We start from the raw sequence: 15,102 nt of genomic DNA, 5'->3' as shown, positions 1-15,102 counted from the left end.
AATCTTTGCCAAGAAGTGTTTAGTAATCTCCTCACTCTCCACCCTTTTGGCAGATAACACTTTTTAACCTCATTTTTAAAGTGTAACAAATATTTGATTTTGAATAAATTTTTTTACTAATCTAAAAGAGGAAAAAATAATTGAGAATATTAAAAATGATTGCTGTTCAGTGGACAAGAAAATAAACACAGTATTTATTATCCTTTAATAAAATCAGCAGTTCCTCTTTTTTATAAGGTATTTATCTAAGGCAATTTATCAGTATATGGACTGTACAAAAATAACTTGCTTTTCTAAATGGTAGCTCCTTGGCTCCTGAAAACACTTGACCTATGCCTAAAGTATAACATAAAAAGTAGGCTGTTGTATTCAATTATTATTCTAAGAGCCAAACATCTACAGTATTTTCTTCTCTCTGTTCTTCAGACGTTTTACATATGAAGCAAGTAGAGATTTTTACAGAGTATTTCATTTTTACTCCGTTTGTCCAGCAAGGCTCTTTATTAGCCAAAAATTACCTTGATTTTCAAATTAGACTATGTGGAGAAAAAAATATACAACGTACCTATTTGTAGCCATGTAACCTTGAGATGATGCCTTAACAGCTAGTTCTCTGTTGTACACAGTCCTATCCACTGAGTGATTGCCCAGTGGTTATGTGTTCATAGTTTGAAGGAGTAAATTAAAAACTAAATAAGGAATGTGCTGAAGGTATGATTGAAGCAGTACTGATAACTGTGTCTAGTCCTGCCTGCTTTCCTCTCTGGAGCCTACTGTCTGGAGAAGAGAGTAGTTGAAACAAATTTGAATTGTAAATCTTTTCTACTTAATCCCAAGCAAGAAATGAAGTGCCTATTTACAAGTCTGTCTCTGACCACAGCGATATCCATTTCAGTATATACAGCAACATTTACAAACCGTAGTTACACAACAGTAGCCTAGGTAGCGGCATCGTTACTTCATCAAATAACATATGACATAAACCATGGAAGTTTTTTAATTTAAAAAGAAAAATCAAGGAAATGCAGAGATCTAGCAGACACATCCACATAAAATAAGCACTTATGAAATTTAAGCTCCTAGGAATGACAACCTTTAAATGCCAGCATTTTCTCTGGTTTTACCAGCTTTTAGCAGGTTATTTAAACGTAATTATCATTCATGACTTTATTTTAAAATAACCACATAATGTTCAGAAATTGACATAATTATATCTCTGTGGTATTGGTGCCTAATTTTGTAATTCTATACCATTTTCTACGAACTGATCGACTCTCATGTAATTCAGTCTCATCCATATTATTTATTCAGTAATCTGTAATTATAGACTTCCTCTAATGAAGCACCCTATGCTTTATTGCCCTGTGTTCTTGGGAGCTTTGTGGGTTTCAATTTTAGAAAAATTGAACTTGGAAGACCTGTTTTATCCCAGATGAGCATTATAAAGTAATGAAGAGGTTAATCACTATTGCCTTGATTGTTTAAAACACCAAAAGGCAGTACTACCTAATATACAATTATCATATTACTTTTAATATGTCTTCTTTTCCAATTTAAAGGTTGGATTCAATTAAATGGTAGTAGCCGTATGTTAAATTTACTATGAACATCTGCCTTAGGGATTTATTTATTTATTTATTTATTTATTTATTTACTTACTTACTTAGAAATTATTTTTTTTCTGTCAGAGACCAACTTCCTTTTATTCAATGAAATATATAATTAAGGTCTATCTAAATGTTAATTGTTTAATAGAGCAGAATATTGTTAACACATATTTATATAAATTGTCCAAATTACCTGAATTTAGGTCATTTATGTTGCCAAAACACTCACTGTGCAAATTTGACCCCTTGAATAGATCTGATGAGCTAAAATATATGCATGTAATTATCTTTCCAAAAGCCATAGCCATTTAAACTTGGGAGTATAAAGTATCTGACTTGTTTTGTTGTTGTTGCTTTTTTTATTTTATAATTTACATTAATCTTTTATTTCTTAAATTAAGCACATTAGGGAAAATGTAATAGGTGTGAATGCTCGAGATATGTACAATATGCTAAAGAGAAGTAGCCTGGCTGGTGTGGTTGGAGGAGCCAAAGAAAAATCTGGAAACAATCAATGCTTTGTCGTTTGGATCGGACCTGCTGAACATTGAATGTTGGGAAAGGGATAATGTGATTAAAGTTATAGTTTAGTAATGGGGGAGACTAGAAACAGAATTCAACAAGTTAACTCATATAGTTCTGATCAAAGTTAATGGATGAGTAATAGACTTGGGGAAGAAACTGGTTCTGTGAAAGATTGCCTGTGAAGAAGTGGTACAGCTTAGTCACTGTTTGAATTTGGAGGTCAAGAAAACACACCAGAGATCATGCGAAGGTTCCAAGCCTGGGGGATAATGAGAAATGAGGAAATTGGGATAAGTCATTAGGGATGTGATTGGGTTTCAAAACTTGTGGATGATTAAATCAGTCCTAGGCACATTGAGTCTGAGATGATGTGAAATTTTGTAAATAACATTATTTGGCAGTAGCTGATGATTTGGGCCTGACCTGGGAATAAGAGTTAATAGCCGGGATGTGAATCAAGGCATCTCCATCTTGGAAGGGAACTGGAAAGCAGCCTCGAAACAGATCATCACTTCCTAGAGTCCAAGAAAGAAAGGCCATAGCTGTTCAGTGACACTTTGGTCTACTTTCTAAATAATCTTTCAGCAACTTGTTTCAATTCCATCAGGAGACAGCAATGAAATTGCTAGGAGGACAAATCCATTCTAGTTGATGAGAGAAAGAATCCAGCCATGCTCAAAGTCAGACTGGCTCTCCTGGAGCAGATTATTGAACTCTTAAGGAATTGTTAAGGGATTTAGATGAAAGCTTAAAGGTAAATCTTTCCATATCCTATTTTAAAACATCAATGTAAATTATACTATTGGGTTATGATAATGTATATCAAAAGTACATACCTTCAGCTCCTTTTCTGAGGCAAGTGGCAACAGGTAGCCTCTTAAACACTGCTGACCATGCTTTGTTCCCTGCTACTGTGTTTCCCCGAAAATAAGACCTAGCCGGACAATCAGCTCTGATGTGTCTTTTGGAGCAAAAATTAATATAAGACCCAGTGTTATTTTACTCTAGTATACGACCCAGTCTTACTATTACATTATATTATATTATATTATATTATATTATATTATATTATATTATATTATATTATATTATATCATATCATATTATATTATATTGACCTGGTCTTATATTCTATTATATAAGATCTGGTATTATATCACATATCGTATCATATCATATCATATAAGACCCAGTCTTATATTATGGTAATATAAGTCCCAGTCTTCCCCCCCATTTATTTATTTTTTTATTTTTTTATTTTTTTTTATTAGTTTCAGCTGCACAAAACAATGTAATAGTTAGACATTTATCATTTATATCCCTCACACTGTGTCAAACCCCCTCCCCCCATCCACTATCCCTCTGACATCGCACACAGCCATTACATTTCCACTGTCTCTATTCCTAATGCTGTACTCTGCTTCTGGTAGCTTTATACATGATATACGTATATACATATATATATATACATACATATATAATGAGTTGACATTCATTATTGTTCAGCTTCAGGTGTACAGTGCAGTGATCAGGCATCTACATCTTCCCTGATGTGGTCTCCCTAACGAGACAAGTGTCCATCGGATACCCTACAAAATCTTTACGTTATAGATCACATTCCCCAAATTTACTTTCGTAACCCCATGGCAATCTTGTGATTTCTGACTGTGCTTTCTAATCCCCTCACCTTCTCCCTTAACCCCACCCCACCGCCCATCTAGCAACCCTGTTTTTCCTCTTTGTCTCCAAAACTGTTTCTGATTAGTTCATTCACTTATTCTTTTCTTTAGATTCCACATATAAGTGAGATCATATGGTATTTGTCTTTCTCTGTCTGACTTATTTCACTTAACATAATGTTCTCTAGGTCCATTCATGTTGCAAATGGTAAGATTTTTTTCTTCTTTATGGCTGCGTAATACTCCATTGTATAAATGTACCACGGTTTCTTAATCCAGTCATATACCGATGGGCATTTCGGTTGTTTCCATGTCTTGGCTATTGTGTATAATGCTGCAATAAACATAGGAGTGCATAAAGATTTTTGAATTGGAGTTTTGGATTTCTCCAGATAGATACCTAGGAGTAGTGGAATTGCTGGATCATAAGGTGTTCCATTTTCAGATTTCTGAGATACCTCCATACTGTTTTCCATAGTGGCTGCACCAATCTGGAATCCCACCAACAGTGCACAAGGGTTCCCTTTTCTCCACATCCTCGTCAGCACTTGTTTGTTGATTTATTGATAGCCATTTTGACTGGGGTGAGGTGGTATCTCGTTCTGGTTTTTATTTGCATTTCTCTGACGCTTAGTGAGCTTGAGCATTTTTTCATGTCTGTTTGCCATCTGTATGTCCTTTTTAGAAAAATGTCTCTTCATATCCTCTGCCCATTTTTTAATTGGATTGTTTGTTTTTTTGGAGTTGAGTGAGTTTTTTTATAAATTTGGGATATTAACCCCTTCTCGCATATATCACTGGCAAATATCTTCTCCCATTCAGTAGAATCCCTTCTTGTTTTATTGATGGTTTCCTTTGCTGTGAAAAAACTTTTTAGTTTGACGTAATCACACATGTTTATTTTTTCTCTTACTTCCCTTGCCCAAGGAGATATATCAGTAAAAATCTTACTCCGGGTAATAAGACCAGTCTTATATTAATTTTTGCTCCAAGACACGCATTAGAGCTGATTGTCCGGCTAGGTCTTATTTTCGGGGAAACAGAATAGCTTCCCCTGCTTTCATATTGGGCCAGAGATTGATTCTTGAGTCAAGGACAGCCATCTCTTGTCTGGTCTGTTCTGTCAGAGATAGCCTGTTGTGAACAGTCCTATCCCTAAAGGCTGTTCTATATTGGTTGAATCAGTTTCATTCTTTCTCTTGGGTAGTTTGGGCTGAAAGACACAAAGAAGGATAATTAGTTTGCAAATGGCAGAAGAGAAAATAAAAACATACTAAGAGTAGGTGTACTTGGGTAGAGTGCATGGGTAGGTGAGAATGGACATGAAGGTACTAAAGTAATAACATCGATGGATGACTAGGGCTGTCATTGTAGCTGGAGGGTTAGAGTCATGGTCGTACCTTGAATGATGCTTCAGTTCTTTGTGGGGCCTGATCACGTAGCTCCAAAGCCTGTTTCCTACTCCTTACTTCTGCATACATCCACACACACTAAACACCGATCTTTGTTTCTTGCAAGCCATTTAGCATGTTTATCAAGAGGGTTATAACAGTAGCCAGTTAACAGACATTCCCTCTGTTTCTTTTCCTTCCTGCATACCCCAACCCCCTGGGAGCTCCAATAGCTTCATGAGAGAGGAGGGGGAATGAGTGAGGGATCAGATTATGCCACTCATTCTCCTCTGTAGGTACCTAAGTCCAAAAGACTAACCAGGAGTGGCAGAAGAAAACACCTTGAAGCAAAGATAAGAGTAATATTTAAGCTACGACGAAAAAATTATGGGCTCTTACCAAGATGTCATTAAGGGACATGAAAGGGAGATTTGACATTGCATGTCTAGGAATAATGGTGAAGAAACCAAAAGCAATTTTATGTTTATACCTTTCCTGACTTGAGACTGGTCGATAAATAAGTTAGTTATACCTGCCTGGTTTCAAACTGCTTTTGCTTTTCTTTTTTTTTAATTGATTAGGGTGACAATTGTTAGTAAAATTACATAGATTTCAGGTGTACAACTCTGTATTACATCATCTATAAATCCCATTGTGTGTTCACCACCCAGAGTCAGTTCTCCTTCCATCACCATATATTTGATCCCCTTTACCCTCATCACCCACCCCACCCCCCTTACACTCTGGTAACCACTAAACTGTTGTCTGTGTCTATGAGTTTTTGTTTCTCATTTGTTTGTCTTGTTCTTTTGTTGTTTTTGGTTTATTTACCACATATCAGTGAGATCATATGGTTCTCTACTTTTTCTGTCTGACTTATTTCGCTTAGCATCATACTCTCAAGATCCATCCATGTTTTCACAAATGTTCCTATATCATGTTTTCTTACCGCCGAATAGTATTCCATCGTGTTTATGTACCACAACTTCTTTATCCATTCATCTATGGAAGGACATTTTGGTTGTTCCCATGTCTTGGACACCGTAAACAAAGCTGCAATGAACATTGGAGCACACGTGTTTTTATGGATAAATGTTTTCAGATTTTTGGGGTAGATACCCAGGAGAGGGACTGCTGGGTCATATGGTAATTCTATTCATATTTTTTTGAGGAACCTCCACACGGCCTTCCATGGCGGCTGCACCAGTCTGCATTCCCACCAACAATGCATGAGGGTTCCTTTTTCTCCACAGCTTCTCCAACACTTGTTACTATTTGTCTTGTTGATGAAAGCCATTCTGACTGGGGTGAGGTGATATCTCATTGAACTTTTTATTTGCATTTCTCTCATTATCAGTGATCTTGAGCATTTTTTCATATGTCTATTTTCCATTTGTATGTCCTTTTTGGAGAAATGTCTCTTCAGGTCTTCTGCCCATTTTTCAATTGGGTTGGTTTTTTTTGTTGTTGAATTGCGTGAGTTCCTTGTATATTTTGGATATTAGCCCCTTATAGGAGGCACTGTTTGCAAAAATCTCTCCCATTCAGTTGGTTGCCTCTTTATTTTGTCAATGGTTTCTTTTGCTGTGCAGAAGTTTTAAGTTTCATATAGTCCCATTCGTTTATTTTAGCTGTTACTTCCCTTGCCTTTGGAGTCAAATTCATAAAATGCTCTTTGAACCCAAGGTCCATAAGTTTAGTACCTATGTTTTCTTCTATGCAGTTCATTGTGTCAGGACTTATGCTTAAGACTTTAATCCATTTTGCATTAATTTTGGTACATGGTGACAGATAGCAGTCCAGTTTCATTCATTTGCTCATGGCTATCCAATTCTGCCAGCACCATTTATTGAAGAGGCTGTCTTTTCTCCATTGTATGTTTTTAGCTTCTTTTTAGCTTCTTATGTCAAAAATTACCTGTCCATATTTACGTGGTTTTATTTCTGGGTTCTCAATTCTATTCCGTTGCTCTATGTGTCTGCTTTTCTGCCAACACCATGCTGTTTTGATTATTGTAGCCCTGTAGTACAAGCTAAAGTCAGGGACTGTTGTTCTTTTTTCTTAAGATTGCTTTGGCTATTCGGGGTCTTTTGTGGTTCCAAACAAATCTGATGATTTTCTGTACTATATCGTTAAAAAATGCAATAGGGATTTTTGATGGGGATTGCATTAAATCTGTATATTACTTTGGGTAACATGGCCATTTTAACTATGTTGATTCTTCCAATCCATGAGCATGGAATGTCTTTCCATTTCTTTGTGTCTTCTTTAATTTCTTTTAAAAATGTCTTATACTTTTCAGCATATAGGTCTTTCACATCCTTGGTTAAGTTTATTCCTAGGTGTTTTATTGTTTTTGCTGCAATTGCAAAAGGAATTGCTTTTTGTTTTTCTTTTTCTGAGATTTCATTGTTAGTATACAGGAATGCAATGGACTTTTGTACGTTGATTTTGTAGCCAGCAACTTTATTCGTTGATTGTTTCTAACAGCTTTTTGGTGGAGTCTTTAGGGTTTTCTATATATACCATCATGTCATCTGCAAAAAGTGATAATTTAACTTCTTCATTCCCAATTTGAATGCCTTTTATTTCTTTCTCTTGCCTGATGGCTCTGGCAAGGACTTCCAACACTATGTTGAAAAGCAGAGGTGATAGGGGACAGCCCTGTCATGTTCCTGAACTTAGAGCAAAGTGTTTCAGTTTTTCACCATTAATTATGAGATTAGCTGAGGGCTTGTCATATATGGCCTTTGCTATGTTAAGGTATTTTCCTCCTATACCTATTTCATTAAGTGTTTTAATCATAAATGGATGTTGTATCTTGTCAAATGCTTTTTCTGCATCAATTAATATAATTATATGATTTTTGTCCTTTATTTTGTTTATGTGATGAATCACATTGATGGATTTACAGATGTTGAACCATCCTTCTGCCCCTGGGATGAACCCCACTTGGTCGTGATGAATAATCTTTTTAATGCATTGTTGTATTCGATTTGCTAGTATTTTGCTTAGGATTTTTTCATCTGTATTCATCAGAGATACTGGTCTGTAGTTTTCTTTTTTTATGTTGTCCTTACCAGGTTTTGGTATTAGGGTAATGTTGGCCTCATAAAACGAGTTCGGGAGTACTGTCTCTTCTTCAATTTTTCGGAAGAGTTTGAGCACGATTGGTATTAGATCCTCTTTGAAGGTTTGGTAGAATTCACTAGTAAAGCCATCTGGTGCCAGACTTTTGCTTTTAGGAAGGTTTTTGATGACTGATTCAATATCATTACTGGTGATCAGTCTGTTTAGATTTTCCATTTCTTCATGGTTCAGCCTGGGAAGGCTATATGTTTCTAAGAACTTGTCCATTTCTTCTAGGTTATTGAATTTGGAGGCATATAGTCCTTCATAGTATTCTTGAATGATCCTTTGTATTTCTGTGGTGTCTGTGATAACTTCCCCTTTTTCGTTTCTGATTTTGTTAGTGTCTTCTCTCTTCTTATCTTAGTTAGTCTAGCCAAGGGTTTGTCAATTTTGTTAATCTTTTCAAAGAACCAGCTCTTTGTCACATTAATTTTCTCTGTTGTCTTTTTGTTCTCTGTTTCATTTAGTTCTGCTCTGATTTTTGGTATTTCCTTTCTTCTGCTGACCTTGGGTTTCACTTGTTCTTCTTTTTCTAGTTCTTTAAGGTGTAACATGAGGTTATTTATTGGGATTTTTCTTGTTTCTTGAGATAGGCCTGTACTGATATAAATTTCCCTCTAAAAACTGCTTTTGCTGCATCCCAAAAATTTTGGTAGGATGTATTTTCATTGTCGTTTGTTTCTATGTATCTTTTGATCTCTCCTCTAATTTCTTCTTTGACCCAGTCATTCTTTAAATGTATGTTGTTTAATCTCCATGTATTTTTGTTTTTACCTGCTTTCTTTTTGCAGTTGATATCCAATTTCAAAGCCTTGTGATCAGAGAATATGCTTCGTATCTTTTCAATCTTCTTAAATTTGCTGAGGCTGATTTTATGTCCCCATATATGGTCTATCCTTGAGAATGTTCTATGTACACTCGAAAAAAATGTATAGTCTGATGTTTTAGGATGAAGTGCTCTATATATGTCAATGATGTCCACTTCATCTAATGTGTCATTTAGGGCTGCTATTTTGTTATTTATTTTCTGTTTGGATGATCTATCCATAGCTGTCAATGATGTGTTTAAATCCCTTAGTATAATTATGTAAGTATAATTGTGTTTTGGTCACTTTCTCCCTTTAGTTCTGTTAGTAGTTGCTTGGTATATTTCGGTGCTCCCTGATTGGGGGCATAAATATTAACGACCGTTATGTCTTCTTCTTATATAGTCCTCTTTACCATTATGAAATGTCCACTTTTGTCTCTTGTTATTTTTTTCACCCTGAAGTCTGTTTCGTCTGATATCATTATGGATACACCTGATTTTTTCTGGGTACCATTTCCTTGGAGTGTCAATTTCCACCCTTTCACATTGAGTCTATGCTTGTCCTTGTAGCTGAGATGTATCTCTTGGAAACAGCATACGGTTGGGTTCTGTTTTTTGATCCAGTCTGCTACTCTTTGCCTTTTTATTGGTGAGTTCAGTCCATTTACATTTAAGGTGATTATTCATATGTGAGGATTTCCTGTCATTCTATCTTTAGTTTTCTGGTAAGGCTGTGTCTCCGTTATTTCTTTGCCTTTTTGTTGTTGTTTATTATTTCTGTGTGGTGGTATTCTATGATGTTTCCCCCCGTTTCTTCTTTTATTACAGTATGTATTTCAGTTCTGGATTTTCTTTGAGTGGTTACCCTTAAGTTTATGTAAAAGAAAGTTTGATATTTAGAGTATTCCATTTTCTTCAGCATTCTTACTCTCTCCATTCCCATATTCCACTTCAGGCCTTAACTCTCCCCCTTTTTATGTTTCGGTTGCCACAAATTGTCCCTTTTGATGGTGGTCGAATAGCCTCCTTTAGTATTTCTTGTAGTGCAGGTAATGTATTAGAAAATTCCTTCAGCTTCTGTATGTCTGCAAAGGTCTTTATTCCTCCTTCATATCTAAAGGATATCTTTGCTGGATATATTATTCTTGGCTCATAATTTTTCTCTTTCAATAGATTGACTGTTCGGTTCCACTCACTCCTGGCTTGTAGTGTTTCTTTTGAAAAATCTGGTGACAATCTAATGGGCTTTCCTTTGAAGGTTACCGTCTTCTTTTCCCTGGCTGCCTTGAGGATTCTTTCTTTGTTGTTGATTTTAGACAGCTTCAATACAATGTGCCTTGGAGAAAGCCTTTTGGAATTGAGGTAATTAGGAGTTCTATTTGCTTCTTGGATTCGAGGATCCAGTTCTGTCCACAAGATTGGGAAGTTCTCATAACAATTTGTTTGAACATATTCTCTGTTCCCTTCTCTTTTTCTTTTCCTTCTGGTATGCTCATTATTCTTATATTGCTCTTTCTGATGGAGTCAGAAAGTTCTTGTAGAGTTCTTTCATTTCTTTTAAGTCTCAGGTCTCTTTCCTCTTCCATCCGTGTCATTTCCAGGTTTCTATCTTTGATGTCACTGATTCTTTCCTCCATCTGGGCAACTCTACTACCTAAGCTGGCTATTTCATTCTTAATTTCTTCTATTGAGTTCCTAGTCTCTAGAAATTCTATTTCGTTCTTTTTTAAAATTTCAATCTCTTTCGTAAAATGCTCAGTTGTTCTTTGATTTTGTTTCTGATTTCATTAAATTGCCTTTCTGTGTTTTCTTGCATCTCGTTGAGTTTTTTCAGAACTGCAATTTTGAATTCTCTGTCAGTTAAGTCACATATTTCCATGTCTTTAAGTTCCTTTTCTGGAGACTTTTCTCTTTCTTTCTGAGCAGTCTTTTTGCCTTGGTTATTCATGGCAATTACTGATTTATTATTTTTCTTCCTAGACATCTACAGGAGTGACTTCTGCAATAGGTTAATAGGAAGAGGTCTTTCTTTTCTTTTCTAGTACTTGTTGGTAGAATGTTTTATTTTCTCTCTGACTGCAGCCTTTTTTTTCTCTCTCCCACGGTAGCACTATGGTTTCTCTACACTATTCAAGCTTCTCACACAATGGGGGGATTCCGTAGGTGACGGGCTTCTTCTCCGTTAATAGTTTGCCTGGGTCACAGGGCGCAGTGTCCATGTGGCGATGCGGAGAGCTTTTGAAGTTCCAAAGCTCTTTCTGCACCAGATTCAGAGCCCATGTTTCAGCAGTTCTGTTTACTCCTGCAGGGATCCGCCCAGATAGGTGGGGCCACGGGCGAAGAGTTGTGAGAAGTGGCCCAGAGCAATGGCAGCGACCACCACCACAGCTGGTCCCGCTTCCACAGCTCCCTCCCCTTTGCCGGAACTAGTTGGGCTGCGAATCTGTGTCTGCGGTCCACAGTTCTCAGAACAGCAAATATTCTGTCCTTTGATCCCACACTGCTACTGTTCTGCTTCTAGCACCGGGCAGGTGGGGGCGGGGCGAGCTCTGGGAGGGTAGGGAGGGGGCGGCTAGTCTCCGTGCCTAAGGCTTCCGTTCTTTGCTCGGCAGTGAGGGCTTAAACCACCATTTTCAGCCTTCTTCCCTCAGTCTTTGCTCTGAGGTCTCTGCCGTGAACGTTGTGTTCAGCCGTGTTATATGCTGCCCCCTCAGCCCTGTGGGCTGTAAGCGGAGCCTTAGCAGTCCGAGTCCTTCCCTCTCCCGCAGCTGCGGAAGATCCGGGAGCAGCGGGCTCCGAGCACTGAGCTAGGTCTGCGTCCTGCGCCCGCGCGGCTCCGTCTTTGTACTTCTCCCTTCCCTCCTGCCCCGCTCGCGCGATTCGCCCACCTTTAGGTGAATTCAGTAGTGGGCCTGTTCGTCTTGCCTGTCTGCTGTGCAGGGAGTCATTTGTGGAGTTGTTGTTGTACAATTAGTTGTAAATTCCAGGGGAGCTTTACAGAGGCTCACCTCCTGCCACCATTTTGATGACATCTTGCTTTTGCTTTTGCCATTGTTGCTATGGTGTGTGTGGCTTTGTTAAAACTGCCTGAGCACACTTTCACGAGGGCCTTTTTTTTTTTTTTTTTGGTTTTGTTTTGTTTTGTTTTAAATCAATTTTATTGAGAAATTTTGGGGAACAGTGTGTTTCTCCAGGGTCCATCAGCTCCAAGTTTTTTTCCTTCAATCTGGTAGTTTTGGAGGGTGCAGCTTAGTTCCGAGTCCAGTTGCTGTTTTCAATCTTGGTTGCAGGCGGAGCAGCCCACCATCCCATGCGGGAATTGAACAGCAACCTTATTGTTGAGAGCTCGCGCTCTAACCAACTGAGTCATCCAGCCACCCCTTCGGCAGCTTAGCGGTGGCTCATTGTCTTCCATGTAGTTGTGGAGGGCGCAGCTCACTGGCTCATGTGGACATCGAACCAGCAACCCTGTTGTTCAGAGCTCACGTTCTAACCAACTGAGCCATCTGTACGCCCCAGGAGGGCCGTTTTTGAAAAGCCACTCCCGTACCACACTTGGCCTTGGGCCTGTGCTAGGTACTCAGGAAGATACAGGTGTCCACTTGACTGCCTCATGGGGCTCTGGAAGCTGAAAGTCTCCCTTTCCTTCTCCTCCTCACCGCTAGGGTGTGTTTGTATTTCTCATGAAGATGGTTAGGTGATAGTATACGGTACTGTATTCTGATGTCGCAGTCTAGTTGAAGTCTATCGGTTCACATAGCTAGGTCTTCTGTACAGGAGCCAAATGTATTCTGTGTTAGTCCAAGACTAGTTCTCAGACAAGAAATCAAGACTTGCAAAGCCTGTCTCCCACTGGCCTTTGAAAGATCTCCCTTCTCTTTTTGCAACTGTCGTTTTGGAACTGAACTTCAGGGACTCCTCAGTGTAAATCCAGATAGAAATGTACGTATAATTTGTTGCTTCATTATCCTGGTTCATTCTTGGGTTTGGCCCTCTAAATGGAAGCATCTCAGTTTTCAAGTAGGCTCACACTGACTGCTCATAATTCTTTCCCACCTTCCACCGGGGCAAGTCCTTAGTCCTTGTTTTATGGATGAGGTGGCTGCCAACGTCCTTTAGGGCCTCACAGGCCAGACGTGAGCTCCACCAGTGTCTGTACCTAGCGTGATGTTGATAGTGTGTACTCCAGAGTAGGGCTCAGTAAACTGTTTCTGTAAAAGGGCCAGATAGGAAGTCTTTTAGGCTTCGCAGGCCAAAGGGTCTCCATCCCAACTACTCAACTCTGCTGCTGTAGCATGAAAGCGGCCATGGACACTACATGATGAGTTGAGCATGGCTATGTTCCAGTAAAACTTACGGACTGAAATTTGAATTGGGGGAAATTTTCATGTAGTGCAAAATATTCTTTCAATTTTTTAGAAACCATTGAAAATGTGAAAACCACACTGAGCCTGTGTGGGCTGTGTAAAAACAGGTGGTAGCCTTCTAGTTTGCCAACCTCTGTTCTAGAGACATACTCTCTAGGTTCTAATGCTAGTTCTGTCACCTCCCAGCTGTGTGACCTTCAGCAAGTTACTTCACCTAAATGTGATTCAATTTCTTTACCTGGAAAATAGGTTGGTGTGAGGATTTAATGTATATACCTTAGAACAGGGCCTGACCTACATAATAAGCTCTCAATCAATGGTAGATATTAATATTCCTGCCTGCAAAAACATCTTTGTTTTACCTTTTCAGACAGTAACTTAGATTTACTTTGCTGGATAGTTCTGAACTGAGTTAAATTTATTCTTCCAAGTTTGTTTTTGCTTAGTTTTCCCTTCACAAGTCTTGTATGCCCTTAGTAAATGATTGATTCTGATAAGACACACAGAGTATTTCAAAGGTCTCTTTGAAATATTAATTATTTAAAATATTGAATGTGAGATATTTTACCAGCGGCATCAACAGTGGTTTTCTGGTAAGCATTAACATTCAGGTTTATTGGGTGTTTGTTTATTTATAGAATGTGTCATTTTCTTCTCCCAATTTTCTCGTTTATAGGTAAACTGGAAAAAAATGAATACGCGTAACATTTTTTAACTACCATTTACTGTCAAGCTGTCTTACCGTAGGCAAACTGCCAAAAAGGTGCCTGTGGCCAAAAACGTTCCTTCACTGAAATTCTACCAGTAGAAATCCATTCATTTGTGTGAACAAGATCCTCTTTAAAGTGCAAATACATCAGGGAAAGCTCACTCACCAGTCCAGTTTCCCTGACCGACTTTTAGATCACACCTACCATGGAGATACTTGGGGAGAAATCGCCTCATCCTTCACCACTCATCACTTCCGAGTGGAATACCCCTTTATCTTGTGACCCTAATACAGTACGTGTTCCATGAGAAAACGTACCTAAAACATTAACCTTAAATTACAATGATTAAGGAAGAGCAGTCTCCACTATGAGGGTTATCAGGACCTGATGATTTACATCACTGTGGGAAATTGTTAAGTACCTCTTCTGGCAAGGAGATAACAGAATGAATGAACTCTGTAGCCAACATTTCCCCCTATAGCTTTAACTTTAATTTGCTCTGAGATTAATTTTGCTTTTTGGTGCGTACCACTGTGCAAGGCCTCAGCCTGGGAGCATAGTGTTTTTCTCTTTTGTTTTACAAAATTTCAACTGCTGCATAATGTAATTGCTACACTGCCCCTACTTCATTCTGTTGTTTCTGGTAATTTCTTCCAAGCTCCTGTGTCCTCTTTTCCCTCTTGGCAATCTTCTTTTAAACAGGAGCATCTGCTGTTATTATTTCCCTTAGAATTTTATACATTCTATTTATGCCCTTTTTTAATCTCTTTGGAATGATATCTTGATTCTCTTGAACACTTTTGATGGCTGTAAATAACTTCATAGACTTATTATCCTAGTTACCATCTGCTGGTTTTCCAAGTCACCAGTATCTCCATTCTTT

General features: G+C 38.2%; 1 protein-coding gene across 2 annotated transcripts in view; it reads left to right on the top strand.

Annotated features, from left to right (window-relative positions):
• The window catches only part of DIAPH2 (diaphanous related formin 2), an 842,313-nt gene that overhangs the window by 666,558 nt on the left and 160,653 nt on the right, over positions 1–15,102 (top strand). The window lies entirely within an intron of this gene.

The sequence above is a fragment of the Rhinolophus hipposideros genome (assembly GCF_964194185.1).
Source record: "Rhinolophus hipposideros genome assembly, chromosome: X".
Classification (NCBI taxonomy): domain Eukaryota; kingdom Metazoa; phylum Chordata; class Mammalia; order Chiroptera; family Rhinolophidae; genus Rhinolophus; species Rhinolophus hipposideros.
This window is presented reverse-complemented; position numbering and strand designations above follow the sequence as displayed.